At 43.4% G+C, this 15,527-nt stretch overlaps 1 protein-coding gene across 3 annotated transcripts in view; it reads left to right on the forward strand.

Moving 5' to 3' along the window:
* The first annotated feature begins 312 nt into the window (after positions 1 to 312).
* SLC6A12 (solute carrier family 6 member 12) overlaps positions 313 to 15,527 on the forward strand; it is a 39,752-nt gene continuing 24,537 nt past the window's right edge. Inside the window, exon 1 of one of the 3 annotated variants that reach the window (XM_075855724.1) lies at positions 313 to 379. The gene's annotated coding sequence lies outside the window, so the exon portion shown is untranslated. Of the gene's footprint in view, positions 380 to 3,152; positions 3,244 to 13,208; positions 13,357 to 15,527 lie in introns of those variants that run through there. The other 2 variants (XM_075855725.1, XM_075855722.1) reach the window with 2 other exon arrangements.

Consider the following 15,527-nt stretch of genomic DNA (forward strand, 5'->3'; position numbering starts at 1 on the left):
CACTGTGGCTGTCATTGTTTTAGTGTACTATGTTTGGTACTGTTATGGAGGCACTGTGACTGTCACTGTTTTAGTGTACTATGTTTGGTACTATTATGGAGGCACTGTGGCTGGCAATGATATTGTTACATTTGCGATGTGTACAGCACTTCGGATATATTTGCCCCCATTGACCAAAAGTACAATTGAGGTTCTAATGCAGTTAAAATTCTGTCCAGCAGGTGGCACCCTATACTAATTTATTTCCAGTTCTGCAAGAGCTGCACCGGTAGTCCGGGCATGCAGCCACATGTCTATAGCAGGTGTAGGGGCAGCAGTTGCAGCCAGGGCCTGATGTATGAGGGGGGCACAAAGACTCCAGTATTATACATGGCACATGGTAAGTGGGGGCCCTGTTATAGATTAAACATAAGAGCCCAGGAGATTCATGTCGCACCTCTGCAGGAAAATTCTATTCTAATCTGTGGGATATAAAGTTGCAGGTGAGTGCAGTCTCAATGCAAGCTGACTCACATCCAAAGCTGCATTCAAAATGTATTTTACCATAATGCAGTGCAATGTGGGAGCTCAGCTGTGCGGCAGCGGGCAGAATTGTAAAAGCAGCTCTGGAGGTGAACGGAGAGAGAACTCAAAATCAGTAGAAAAACAACAAAAAAATAGTATTTAGAAAGTTACTCCAGGTTTTATGAAGGTTTAAAAAGTTGTTGAAAGTCAAATATTTTAAGTATCGTCTGAGAAAATAAAAGGTTTTTATCGTTAATTAATGTGAATGATTAAAGATTTTAATGGCCAAAATAAAAATAAAAAAGTAATTAAAAAAAACCATCGTATCGGGTAAAAAAAAGTATTATTTCTTTTTGATTTTGGCCCATAAAATCTTTAATCATTCACACATTTTATTACGTCTCAGTAAAAGTTAAAAATAATGATGTGCAAATATACCCGACCATAAAAATTCCCATCGTAACCCACGCCCTCTCAGGGCCTGGAACGGGTTCACGGTCTACAGGTTCGGCCCCAGTTTTCAAGATGAAGAGTGACCTCGGTGGGAAACTCCAGATCCCTAATGAACGACGAATATTTTCATGGCTATTGGCTATGAAGTGCTGAAAATGCTCAACACGTTGCCTAGCAACAGGCTCAGCAGGATGTGGGTGACAACACCAGAGCGCTCCGCTTCTGGGGGACCGATGACCAGAAGGATATGCCATAAATGTCTGAGTTGGGAATACACGTTTAAGATTATTCAATTATTTTATATAGGTATCCAGTTAATAATTTGCAGTGTTGGTACCCGTGATGCCGCCAGGATCTGTACCAACTTAGATTCGGAATTTACCTTACAAATAGGGGCGCTGTTGCATTGGAATCTATGGGAAAATCTTTGCCTTAAGCAAAGTGGTCAAAAGTGGTACTACAATTGGTTAAGGTAAGTAAGCAGAGCGCCATTGCAACTGGTAACGCATGGCACCATCTGGCACAGGGTGGACCGCGGCGATAATATGCGACTGGCATGTAGCCGGCACCGACTTCCCCTTTAAATGTTGGAATTGATGCAACATCTTGTACCAGTTAGTGAGGGGACAGCATGTTTTGTCACCCGCGTGCGGCTCTGCTCTCCCTGTTCCTAGTTCATATCCCTTTTCGTTGCTTGATCACAAGCAGATGGCAGTGCCAGGCACCACACACTCCCTCACCCGTAACAGGATGGACGACAATCCCACATGAATTGAACGCACCTGGAGAGACGGTTTGTTTAGGGAATCAAAGCTCGAGGCCTGAGAGATGTGAAAGACTCAGGGTGTGGTTGTCTGCCGCCGTCTGTGTCCTTCGGGAACATCTTATTAGAGCCGGTTGCTGGGGGCACTCAATGAGATATAACAACGCCTCACCCATGATCCCAAAATTGTGGCATGTAAGCAGCATCTGCCCCCAAGTTGTGAATTTGACCTAAAAAATATATGCCTATCCAGTCCCCGGCTTCTAATCCCCCAATAGTGTCAGTCTTTACTGCTATTCTGGAATTCTGTTCATGAAACAGGAGGCCCAGGATGAACACAATCATAGATCCCCCACATGTACAAAATGCCAGAGCATAGAAATAGGGAAAGACACAGAATAATGATAATATATTCGTCCGTCCAGTAGGAAACTGTGGCATCCTACCACCTTATCATCCTGTATGTTCACCTGTGGACCCCCAAGGTGTTAGAGCTGTAAATGTATGGTGCAGAGGTGGCACAGGCACAAGAGCTGTGCCCTCACCAACAGCAGCCGGGCGCTGGCTGTAATAAACCAATGGTAAATGTTTCGGGAAAACCACGGAGACCCTGAGAGAAATCCAACAGAACCCCTTAAAGTCAATGGGTTCCGTCAACCTCCGGGGGAGTCCTTCGAGCAACGGAATCGGCGCTTCCGGTATTTCCGTTCTGCTGCTCTGCATTGAACCTAGCCAAAACACACAAAAAATGGCAGATTTTTAAGTCTTTCTGCTAAATGTGCCATTCAGGGCTCAGGGAAAGTTTAGTGACAACCCCTGTGGGAACAGTAATGGCGGCCATTTTATATTTAAAAGCGTCTTTTTTGGATTTGAGGTAGAAATGCTCTTTATAGTCTTCCAGTTCACGTTACTGTCACCCGGCCGCTGCCTAATGACGGATAATTCATTTATAATATTGACTCTCTCGAGTTGCTCAGATACCAGCAGTAATTATTACGTAATATTAAACAATAAAATGACACAGATTGTTTTTATATGTACAATAATAAATGATGAGAAAACAAGTTCATTGTCCCCAAATGAACCCGTAACATCAACAACATGGACCTAAAATCAGGGGCCTCAGAGAACAGCAACCAATCAGAGTGCAGCTTTCATTTGCTTTGCAGCATTGGAAAAATAAGAGAAAGATTCTGATTGGTTGCCCAGTGGGCCTTATGGAGGGAAGCAGAGAAAAAAGTGGCTTGGTTGCCCATAGCAACCAATCAGATACCTGCTTTCATTTTTACACCGTATAGGAATAATCTGAGCACTGATTGGTTGCTATGGACTATAAGGACTTTTTTCCAATGATTCCATATGAAGAATGAACATATTTACCAAACCTCTCAGAATGACCGCAGAAAAGGACAGACCTGTCGGACTCCCAAAAGAACCGCGAAGTCTCCCGGGCACCGCGTCCTAACTAAATACTCACCTCTCCTCATCCCTCCGAAAGGAGGAGAGAGCATCTGCAAAGTCAGGTCTGGGGTCTGTATTTATTTAGGGGGTCTGGTCTGCGGTCCATAGTTCTTTAGGTGGTCTGTATTTAGGAGGTCTGGTCTGGGGTCTATATTTAGGGGGTCTTTATTTTGTAATATTTATGGGGGTCTGTATTTTTTAAGGGGCATGTCTGGGGTCTGTAGTAGTTTAGGGCGTCTGCTGTGGGGACTGTTATTTAGGGGGTCTAATCTGGTGTCTGTATTTATTTAGGGGGCTAGGTCTATATTTAGGGGGTTTGGGGTCTATATTTAGGGGTCTAGGTCTGTATTTAGGGGGTCTAGTTTGGGGTCTACATCTGTTTATGGTGTCTGTGGTCTGTACTTGTGTATTTGGGTCTGGGGTCTGTATGTTTTTTTTTTAAAATTTGATAAAGGGGTAATTTGCACTATTTTTGATTAAAACGCCTTAGGTTAGGGGGTGTCCTATAGAAATGGGCGGGGCATATGTTTAAAAAAAGTTGTGCGCCGCGTAATAAATCACTTTTCAGAATCGCCCTGTCACTTCGGAAAAATAGCGCACCACACTTCACCGCAAGAGACCCTACTGGCGAGGATTCCTCCGAGAAGGGGTAGGGATCGGTGATCGGCGCTGATGTGAGCAGAATGGAGTAGAGATCAGATCTCTATCTCATCCTCCCTCTGCCTCCCAGATGCTGCCTCGGTGGCAGGGATCGGTCTGCGGACCACCCGTGAGCCTAGAAGCCGGGAGGCTGCGGTGTAAACAATGCTGTATACACAGAATTAAATCCAGAGAGCGTAGGAAATGCAAGATGAAATAAGAAGGAGCTTTCCCAGGACACGTGCTGCAAACAATGGGGTCGCTGATTAAGAGCTGCGGATCCCATGAGATGCAGCATGATCAGATGCAATGTACAAGTTCCAGTGTGTTTGTGTGCAATATATGACTGACTCCAAATATCAGCCAACTGAATTGTAAATGCAGCTCTGGATGTGACTGGAGTATAAGATGTGATATAAGAAGATAAGTAAAGTATTTACAATGTTAGGCCTCATGCACCTGGACGTGTTTTCGCGGCCGCAATTAACCCGCCAATCTGCGGGTGAATTGCGGTCCCATTCATTTCTATGGGACCATGCACACGACCGTGGTTTCCACGGTCCATGCATTGCCCGGACCGCAAAAAGATAAGACATGTCCGATATGGGCCGCAATTTGCGGTCCGGGCTCATTGAAATGAATGTACGTTGACAGGTGCACGGCCCGTGATTTGCAAGCGGCCCGCGGATGACACTCCGTGGCCGTCCGAGCCGCAAATCACGGGCCATGCACACCACTGCGGTCATGTGCGTGAGTCCTTACCCAACATTATATGTAGAATAAACCTGAAATGTGACACGAGTTCAGGTCAGGCACCATAATGACAGCCAAGGGGCCTCCATTTACAGTATCGGAGTGACCGCCTACACCGTAAACATTGTCACCACAATGCCCCCCATAAATAGTGCCAGATTACTGCCCCCATAAACAGTGCCATCAGAGTTTGCCCATAAACAATAGTCCCATCAAAGTACCCCCATAAACACTACTAGCAGCAGAATGTCCCCTCATAAATAGTGCCCACATAGTGCTTGTCCTCACAATGCCATATCATTCAATAATAACATTCTGCTGCCTGCTGCTACCACTAGGGGGAGCTCACTGTATACAAATTTACACAGCTCCCTTTGAAGTCAGTGGGAACAAGTTCGATATATATGCAGGGGGCTCCCCCTAGTGGTGGCTGCAGGCAGCTAGGATTTTAGCATGTAACTATGTCTATGCAGTGGATTTGGAGCTCTGTATTAGGGAAAAAGAGCTCCTACTCCTTTGCCAGGAAAACCACGCCAGGTCATACATTTGTCCTATCGCGGTGTAAATGAGACAAACCCTTTCATACATAAGCCACGTTTAGTGAAGTTCTTTTATATGTAATGGGTAGAATAACTTGATGTGTCTTTGTTATCAGATCTTTTGATTCCTTGTATTTATCTTAAGAACAAAACTGCTCGCAAATGTACACAAAAGCTCCGGGTCACACAGACTTGTGGCGAATTAGTTTCATTGTTATACAAGACTCAATATAATGAAAGTTATCTTAATAGGTCGCAGTGATGTCAGAGTGAGGGCAGTGAGGTCAGACTTTCTATTCTAGAGAATAGGCATGTCTGTGATTGGATGCTGATGTCAGGTTGGTCTGCGATTGGATGGCGATGTTATAGTATATAGAAGTTTGGTCGATGGTTAGATGGTGATGTCACAGTCTATATAGCAGGCTCATCTGTCATTGAATGGTGATATATAGCATGTTGGTTGGTGATTGGAGGGTGATGTCATAGCCTGTGTACCAGGTTGATCTGTGATTGGATAGTGATGTCATATTCTATATAGTAGGTTAGTTTGTGATTGGATTGTGATGTCATAATCTATGCAGCTACTTGGCCTGTGATTGGATTGTGATGTCATCGTCTGTGTAGCAGGTTGGTCCGTGGATAGTGGTGTCACACTTTGTGTAGCAGTTTGATGATTGGATGATGATGTCACAGTTTGTGTAGCAGTTTGGTAATTGGATGATGATGTCACAGTCTGTGTAGCAGTTTGATTGGGGATTGAAGGGTGATGTCATACTCTGTGTAGCAAGTTGGTCTGTAATTGGATGGAGATGTCACCGTGTATATTGCAGGCTGGTCTGTGATTGGATTGTGACGTCATAGTTTTTGCAGCCGTTTTGTCTGTGATTAAATTGTCATGTCATAGTCTGTGTAGCAGGTTAGTCTGAGATTGGATGACATTTTCTAACAGTCTTCTATGATTCAATGTCTATCTGCAAAGACAGTATGTCGCTCCACACAATCATAAAAGACATTTGTAAGAGCCTTCAATAATACAAAGCTGCTATACACACCGATGGATCCATCCCAATGTCTGTACAATCCCTTAAAGCGTAACTAAACATTTAACAAACTTCTGACATGTCATAGTGACATGTCAGAAGTTTTGATTGGTGGGGGTCCGAGCACTGAGACCCCCACCGATTGCTAAAACAAAACGACAGAAGCGCTCATGTGAGCGCTCAGCTGCTTAGTTTCTGTTCAGCTTTTTCCGGAAATCAATGTAGCAGAGTACGGACTTAATAGAAAGACTAGGAGCCCGTACTCCGCTACATCGGCTTTCTGGAAAAAGCCGAACAGAAACGAAGCGGCTGAGCGCTCACATGAGCGCTTCTGCCGCTTCGTTTTAGCGATCGGTGCGGGTCTCAGTGCTGGGACCCCCACCGATCAAAACTTCTGACATGTCACTGACATGACCCTTTAAACCAGCAGGGGGCACACTGAAGCGCAGAGCAATCTCTAGTAAGGTCACAGTGTGTTGATCTGTTGCCAGTGTCTCTAAGCTGCCAAACTGATTGATCCATGAACCATGATCTAATGCAAGGGTTTCCCAATATTTATCTCATACAGAGAGCATCAGGTCAGGGGCCATGCTACCTAAAGCTGGGTGACAAAACACTGTAACCCTTCAGTTGCCAGGGAAACTCCTTCTTCACTGCAGGATCTTAACACTATTTGTAACAACATACAGTCTGAATTTAGAAAAGCAGAACATTTTGGGCGTGATAATTATTGTATCATCAAACATTAATTAAATTGGACATAGAAGTCTCCTCATTTCAACATAGAGGTGACAGTGTGACCGGTGTATCACTTAAATGGCATGAAGTATCTCATTCAACCTGAAGGTGGCACTAAACTTCATTCAAATGGACTGTAGTACTGTATTTCAGCCTGTAGGTGGCACAGTGGCAATTAATGTATTCAACAAATATCATTTCCAGCTACTTCTACAGGGCGCTGTATTAAAAAGCTAGAATTTTTATTTGAAAATGTCGTACGTCACCTTATTTTTATACATATTTTTTTCTCTGGAGCTGATTTATGTCATATCTGATCTTTCCATTAATATAAATGAATGGAGAGGAGTTTAAGTTGCTAACTCCCATGAGGGTGTCTCCAGCTCAATGTGTCCTCTGTGTCTACCGATCAACATGGGGTACAGAGATTGACAGTCGTGGAGAGAGGAAAGTGAATGGAGAGAGCATAGGAATTTCTGTATTCAGCTGTGTGACCAGAATATTCGGTGCTATAACACCAAAAAGGCAGTTTTCATTCATAGTAGGAAGAACAGCTCTGAAGCACAAATTGATACTTTAAAATAGACATGTTGAAATTGAGTTCCTCTCTGAGCTTCACAATTATGCAGCCTTCAGAGCTAAAATCTCTCTGTATTCCCTGTTTGTTCAGCGCCTGCACAGATGGGATTTGCATTCTGGAAAGTGTTGTAATTTACACCAGGCACTTTATAGTCATCTGCTGTAGGAGAAACTAACTGCCCCCTGAGTGTTAGGAGCTCAGCTAAACAGTTAAAGGAGTTTCTGACTACAATAGCAAATAGTAGAATTTTGACTGCAGCTCTGGGGTATAATAAAGGATGTAACTCAGGATCTGTACAGGATAAGTAATGTAATGTCTGTACACAGTGACTCCACCAGCAGAATAGTGAGTGCAGCTCTGGAGTATAATACAGGATGTAACTCAGGATCAGTAATGTAATGTATATATACAGTAACTCCACCAGCAGAATAGTGAGTGCAGCTCTGGAGTATAATACAGGATGTAACTCAGGATCAGTACAGGATGAGTAATGTAATGTATGTACATAGTGACTCCACCAACAGAATAGTGAGTGCAGCTCTAGAGTATAATACAGGATATAACTCAGGATCAGTACAGGGTAAGTAATGTAATGTATGTACACAGTGACTCCACCAGCAGAATAGTGAGTGCAGCTCTGGAGTATAATACAGGATGTAACTCAGGATCTGTACGGGATAAGTAATGTAATGTCTGTACACAGTTACTCCACCAGCAGAATAGTGAGTGCTGCTCTGGAGTATAATACAGGATGTAACTCCGGATCAGTACAGGATGAGTAATGTAATGTATGTACACAGTGAGTCCACCAGCAGAATAGTGAGTGCAGCTCTGGAGTATAATACAGGATGTAACTCAGGATCTGTACAGGATAAGTAATGTAATGTCTGTACACAGTTACTCCACCAGCACAATAGTGAGTGCAGCTCTGGAGTATAATACAGGATGTAACTTAGGATCAGTACAGGATGAGTAATGTAATGTATGTACATAGTGACTCCACCAACAGAATAGTGAGTGCAGCTCTGGGGTATAATATAGGATATAACTCAGGATCATTAATGTATGTACACGGTGACTCCACTAGCAGAATAGTGAGCGCAGCTCTGGAGTATAATACAGGATGTAACTCAGGATCAGTACAGGATAAGTAATGTATGTACACAGTGACTCCACCAGCAGAATAGTGAGTGCAGCTCTGGAGTAGAATACAGGATATAACTCAGGATCAGTAATGTATGTACACGGTGACTCCACTAGCAGAATAGTGAGCGCAGCTCTGTAACAGGGTGAGCCGAGCGACTTTCTGATATTATTCTCTTTTAACAGTGAGTGTATAATGTAAAGTTCCTGGGCAACATTGTAAAATTTGTAGCCGCCCACCTACAATGTGTTCTTTATAATCCTGGAGTCTTCTAATGTGGTAGAGGGGTTTTTAGCATTAGGGCTCAGGTGCGACTGTTACCTCTGTACCCCCTTATAGCTTTGCCCCTGCCCACAGATATAGAGTTGTGGTGTGAATACAACCACTGTACCCCCTACTGCTTTTCGACTGTTGCAGGAGAGCCTGGGGGCCCCAGATTTAGAGGCCCAAGCCCCATTGCTGCACCCCTGTCATAGACTCTTTTACGCTGCAATATTGTAAATTCTAATTTTGTATCTGAAATGTTAATGCTAAACAGGTGAGAGATGAATTCTGATTGGTCGCTATGGGCCGCTCCTCCTATTTTCCCTTCCACGCTTTTTGATACGTCTTCGCCAATATTTCTAGATGACAAATCAATAGCGTCTTTTGGACAACAGGGGGTGCCACAATTTAGGCAAGTAATGATATGATACACATGTTGGTTAACCTCTTCCCGCGCTGCGCCGCAACTGTACGTCCTGCAGAGGGCTTGCTTCCAGGACGTACAGTTGCGGAGGGGTTCCCGGCGCACACTGTCCTAACGGACAGTGTCAGGGAACCGGGAGGTCAGCTGTCCCCGACAGCTGACACTCCAGTCTTGCCCGTCAGCGGACCATCGCCGCTGATTTAGGCAATTAACCCCTTAAATGCGGCAACCGATTGCCGCATTTCAGGGGTTTGAAGCACATCGGCAGCCCCCACTAAGTGATTGTGGGGGCTGCCGATGCTTGTCATGGCAATCGGAGGCCAGACAATGACCTCCGGTTTGGCATGTATGGAAGCCTCGGAGGAGCAGCCTCCGGCCGGTCCTCCGAGGCTTCCTGTCAGTGTGACTGTCACGTCACAATGACAGTTGGAATACATTACACTACGTCGGTAATGTAATGTACTCTAGCAGCAAACAAAGCTGCAAGACTTAGGCTGGGTTCACACGTAGCGGAATTGCACTTGAATTCCGCTGCGGACACTCCGCAGCGTTAATCCGCAGCGGAGCCGTTTCTCCATTGACTTCCACTTTTATTTAGCAGTGTTTGTTTAGACGATGCGTAAAATTCCGCTGCGGAGCATAGGCTGCGGAGCGGAATTTGGTGTCCGCAGCATGCTCTGTCTGTTGCGGAGCAGTGGCGGACTCATGGCGGAATTTCTCCATTGACTTCAATGGAGATTCGAATTTCCGCAATGAAGTCCGCAGCTGTCATGCACATGTTATGTGTGCTGCGGATGCGTCTTGCTTTTTTCACTTGACATTTCTTCATTCTGGCTGGACCTATGTATTTCTAGGTCTACAGCCAGACTGAGGAAGTCAATGGGGCTCCCGTAATGACGGGAGCGTTGCTAGGAGACGTCAGTAAATAGTCACTGTCCAGGGTGCTGAAAGAGTTAAGCGATCGGCAGTAACTGTTTCTGCACCCGGGACAGTGACTACCGATCTCAATATACAGCAACCTGTAAAAAAATATAAGTTCATACTTACCGAGAACTCCCTGCGTCTGTCTCCAGGCCGGCCTCCCAGGATGACGTTTCAGTCTAAGTGACGGCTGCAGCCAATCACAGGCTAATAACAGGCTGCAGCGGTCACATGGACTGGCGCGTCATCCAGGGAGGTCGGGCTGGATGCAGAAAGAGGGACGCGTCACCAAGACAACGGCCGGTAAGTATGAAATTCTCTTACTTTCACTAGGGAAAGTGCTGTCCCTTCTCTCTATCCTGCACTGATAGGGAGAAGGGAAGCACTTTTACCGCAGTCCGCAGCAGCTAGTCCGCATCAATTTACTGCACATTTTGGGCAGATCCGCAGCGTAATCTGCAACGCAGATTCTGTGCGGCATTGATGCGGACAGTTGCGAAGGAAATCCGCCACGTGTGGGCATGCCCTAAGTGTCCCCTAGTGAGACAAGTAAAAAAAAAGGTAATAAAAATGTTCAAAAAAAGTGTAAAAATAAGTTATAAGTGAGATAAACAAAAAATGCTTTTTTCCTATAATAAGACTTTCATTATAGGAAAAAGATGAACACGTTAAAAAACAGTACACATATTTGGTATCACCACGTTCGTAACGACCCCAACTATAAAACTATAATGTTATTTTTCCCACACGATGAACACCCCCAAAAAAAATCAATAAAAACGACACCAGAATCGCTATTTTTTGGTCACCACCCCTCCCAAAATAGAGAATAAAAAGTGATCAAAAAGTCGCATGTACCCAAAAATAGTTCCGATAAAAACGACAATCCGACCTGTAAAAAACCTAAATAATTGAAACCGCCAAAATCGCTGTTTTTTTTTCTTTTGTCACCTTAGCTCTCAAAAAAATGTAATACAACTTTTTGATCACTTTTTATGTACCAAAAAATGGTACCAATAAAAACTACAGCTCGTCCCGCAAAGAATAAGCCCTCACACCGCTCCATCAACCGAAAAATAAAAAAAGTTACGGCTCCGAGAATGTGGTGCAACAAAACAATTTTTATTTTAACAAATAGATTTTTCTTTGTAAAAGTAGTAAAATATAAAAATAACTATAAATTTGGTATCACCGTAATTGTATTGAGCCGCAGAATAAAGTAAAGTTTTCCTTTTTAAAATTGTTGGGGTGTTTTTTCTCCTTTATCCCTTGTGAAAATTAGAAAATTCAACATTTTAGTGGAAAAAAATTTTGATATTCATTTTCGCGGCCTAAATCTAATACATTCTGCAAAATACCCGTGGGGTCTAAATGCTCACTATAGCCCTAGAAAAATTCCCTGAGAGGTGTAGTTTCCAAAATGGGGTCACTTTTGGGGGGTTTCCCCTGTTTTGGTCCCTCCGGGGCGTTGCAAATGCGACATGGCACCGAAAACCATTCCAGCAAAATCCGTGCTCCAAAATCCAAATGGCGCTCCTTCCCTTCTGAGCCCTCCTGTGAGTCCGATCAGCAGTTTATTACCACATATGGGGTATTGCCGTAATCAGGAGACATTGCTTTTCAGATGTTGGGGTGCTTTTTCTTCTTTATTCCTTGTAAATATTAAAAATGTCCATTTTTTTTCAGAAAAAAAAGTAGATTTTCATTTTTACAGACTAATTCCAATATATTCAGCGAAAAACCTGCGGAGTCAAAATGCGTACTATACCCTACATAAATTCCTTGCGGGGTGTAGTTTCCAAAATGGGGTAACTTTTGGGGTGTTTCCACTGTTTTGGCACCACAAGACTTCTTCAAACCTGACAAGGTGCCTAAAATATATTCTAAAAATAAGGAGGCCCAAAATCCACTAGGTGCTCCTTTGCTTCTGAGGCCGGTGCTTCAGTCCTTTATCACACTAGGGCCACATGTGGGATATTTCTAAAAATGGCAGAATCTGGGCAATAAAATATCGAGTTGCATTTCTCGAGTAAAACCTTCTGTGTTACAAAAAAAACTGTAATAGAAATTTATTTCGGCAAAAAAAAAAAAATTCGTAAATTTCACCTCTACTTTGCCTTAATTCCTGTGAAACGCCTAAAGGGTTAAAACACTTTGTCAATGCTGATTTGAATACTTTGAGGGGTGCAGTTTTCAAAATGGAGTGATTTATGGGGACTTTCTAATATATAAGGCCCTCAAAGCCACTTCAGAACTGAACTGGTCCCTGAAAATATAGCCTTATGAAATTTTCTGGAAAATGTGAGAAATTGCTGCTAAAGTTCTAGAAAAACGTCCTAGAAAAATAAAAGGATGTTCAAAAAACGATGCAAACATAAAGTAGACATATGGGAGATGTTAACTAGTAACTATTTTGTGTGGTATTACCATCTGTTTTACAAACAGATACGTTTAAATTTAGAAAAATGCAAATTTTTGCAAATGTTCTAAAAATTTTGGTGTGTTCCAGAAATAAATACCGAATTTATCAACCATATTTTTTCACTAACATAAAGTACAATGTGTCACGAGAAAACAGTCTCAGAATCGCTTGGATAGCGTTTAAAAGCATTCCCAAGTTATTAAAAATCGACTGTTTCCTGAAGGGATTAATATGGCGCACATTTCGAGGGCCATATTCACAGCCGTACTTGCGCCATTTTTCTGTAGCCACAGGACTCCAGTATGTAGACAGGACGGGATATTTTGAAGCCGGGCCATGTCATGTTGTAATCACCTCTTTGTAACCTCTCTATTAGATGTCCCGTCTCCTGCCTCCTCCTCATCCTCCTCCTCCTCATCATCCTCCTCCTGCCTCCTCCTCCTCATCCTCCTCCTCCCCATCCTCCTCCTCCTCATCATCCTCCTCCTGCCTCATCCTCCTCATCCTCCTCCTCCTCATCCTCCTCCTCCTCCGCCCCCTCATCCCTGTTTTATAGTCAGACAGATGATCCTTTAGTCGTGGAAGTAACTGGGAGCAGCGCTGCACGATCCTCTATAAATGAGACTTCGGGCTACTACCAACCATCGCTGTGACTGCTGCTGGAACGCCGTTTCTGTCCTGTGCTGCTGTGAGGGGGTCACTTCTTCTGAGGTGTGTAAACTTTTGCAATACAGTGACATTTTCTCTGGCATCTTCTCATTTATTGCAAATATATCCCGAGCAGCTTAATGAATTCTTAAAGGGACACTAAACCTGCAGTCGATCTTCTCTTCATTTGCTATGCAATTCAATGCATTCTTTTGTTCCCTGCTATCAGCCAAGGCTGGTGGACCCTCCGCTATTATTGGCGCTGACCTCTGAACTATTCCTGACCCTGCATTGGTCGGCACTGACTTTTAACTTGTCTATTGACCTTAAAGAGACGCTACACTTGCAGTCCAATTTGCTTCACAGTTCATTGAAAGCTATAGCTCTCTGTTATCAGCCTTCTCCGGCTGACTGTAGTGTTCTTCAACAGAATGACTGATAGGATGTACAGAATGATATCTGGCACATGGTCAGGGCTTTATACATATATGTTTAGCGATCCTTTGAAGGAAGTATTAAAGTATTAAATACTATGTAGTTGGCATGGGATGAAGGGTTATTATATAGCGGTCTTTTGTAATAGACTGCAATACCTACCTCAACCTCAAGGGGCACTGTGTACTATTCTAACCTTACATGTGAGACAAGTGCAAAATAGAAAGCTGCAGCAACAGTGCTCCTACAGGCTGCTTGCGGTACTGCAACTAAAATAAATTTTGACAATTATGCTCTCTTCTTGGGTCTGAATGTTCTCTATTTACCTTCCCTTATTTATCAGCAATGATAAAGGGCCGACCTTTTTCGACATTGCATGTCCTGGACTGTTAGGATTACCGTCTAATTCCTTGTTGTATCCTAGGACCAGTGTGTTTTAGTACGCCTGTATTAGATTGTCAGCTCTTAAGGCGCACTTGATTACTAACATTGTATTCTTGTGGAAGGTATAATGGCGATCGTATAGATTGTCACCCAGCTTTCCCAGCAGCAGATACAGGCGTACTTATGTGTCTTTATCCTATGAGGTGAATAACCGGTTAACCGCTCTGTCACCCGCAGTGTACCTTGCTCTTTACAGTATTACAACACAAACGGCGCTGACAAAAAAACAGACATCATAAAATCCTGTATTATACATCGCCCATTAGAGATACATGGAGAGTGTCAGTATGATGCGGAATTCTATTCACAACAAAAATGTGGACCAATCAGATTGGGACCACACCACACCCCTAAACGCCACGAGTATCGAGAAGGGGCATCTTATGGGTGATCTTTAGGGCTTATTCACACGAACGTGGGGAAACTCGGACGAGAAAAATTAGTTCACCTGTACGGGACTCGCTTTCACGGATCCCTCCATAGACTTAAGTCTATGGAGGGATCCGTGAAAATGGAAGATAATAGGACATGTTCTATTCTTCAACGGACCCTTCACACGGTCCATTGAAACAACGTCCGTGTGAACGGCCTCATTGAAATACATGCGTCCATTGTTTTAACGGCCGTCACACGGAAGTATTCAACGTTCCTGTGAATAAGCCCTTATGGTGCTGACTGGAAATCTATGAGATTTATGGAAACTTCTAATTTTCTTTTATGTTTCACCCTTACAAGTGATATGAGGCTCCTGGGCCCTAATGCAAAATCTATAACAGGACCGTTTATAATACTGGTGTCTTCTTATGTACACAGTGACTCCACCAGCAGAATAGTGAGTGCAGCTCTGGAGTATAATACAGGATGTAACTCAGGATCAGTACAGGATAAGTAATGTAATGTATGTACACAGTGACTACACCAGCAGAATAGTGAGTGCAGCTCTGGAGTATAATACAGGATGTAACTCAGGATCAGTACAGGATAAGTAATGTAATGTATGTACACAGTGACTCCACCAGCAGAATAGTGAGTGCAGCTCTGGAGTATAATACGGGATATAACTCAGGATCAGTACAGGATAAGTAATGTAATGTATGTACACAGTGATTCCACCAGCAGAATAGTGAGTGCAGCTCTGGAGTATAATACAGGATATAACTCCGGATCAGTACAGGATATGTAATGTAATGTATGTACACAGTGACTCCACCAGCAGAATAGTGAGTGCAGCTCTGGAGTATAATACAGGATGTAACTCAGGACGAGTACAGGATAAGTAATGTAATGTATGTACACAGTGACTCCACCAGCAGAATAGTGAGTGCAGCTCTGAGGTATAATACAGGATATAACTC

Source organism: Rhinoderma darwinii, chromosome 3 (assembly GCF_050947455.1).
Source record: "Rhinoderma darwinii isolate aRhiDar2 chromosome 3, aRhiDar2.hap1, whole genome shotgun sequence".
Taxonomy (NCBI): domain Eukaryota; kingdom Metazoa; phylum Chordata; class Amphibia; order Anura; family Rhinodermatidae; genus Rhinoderma; species Rhinoderma darwinii.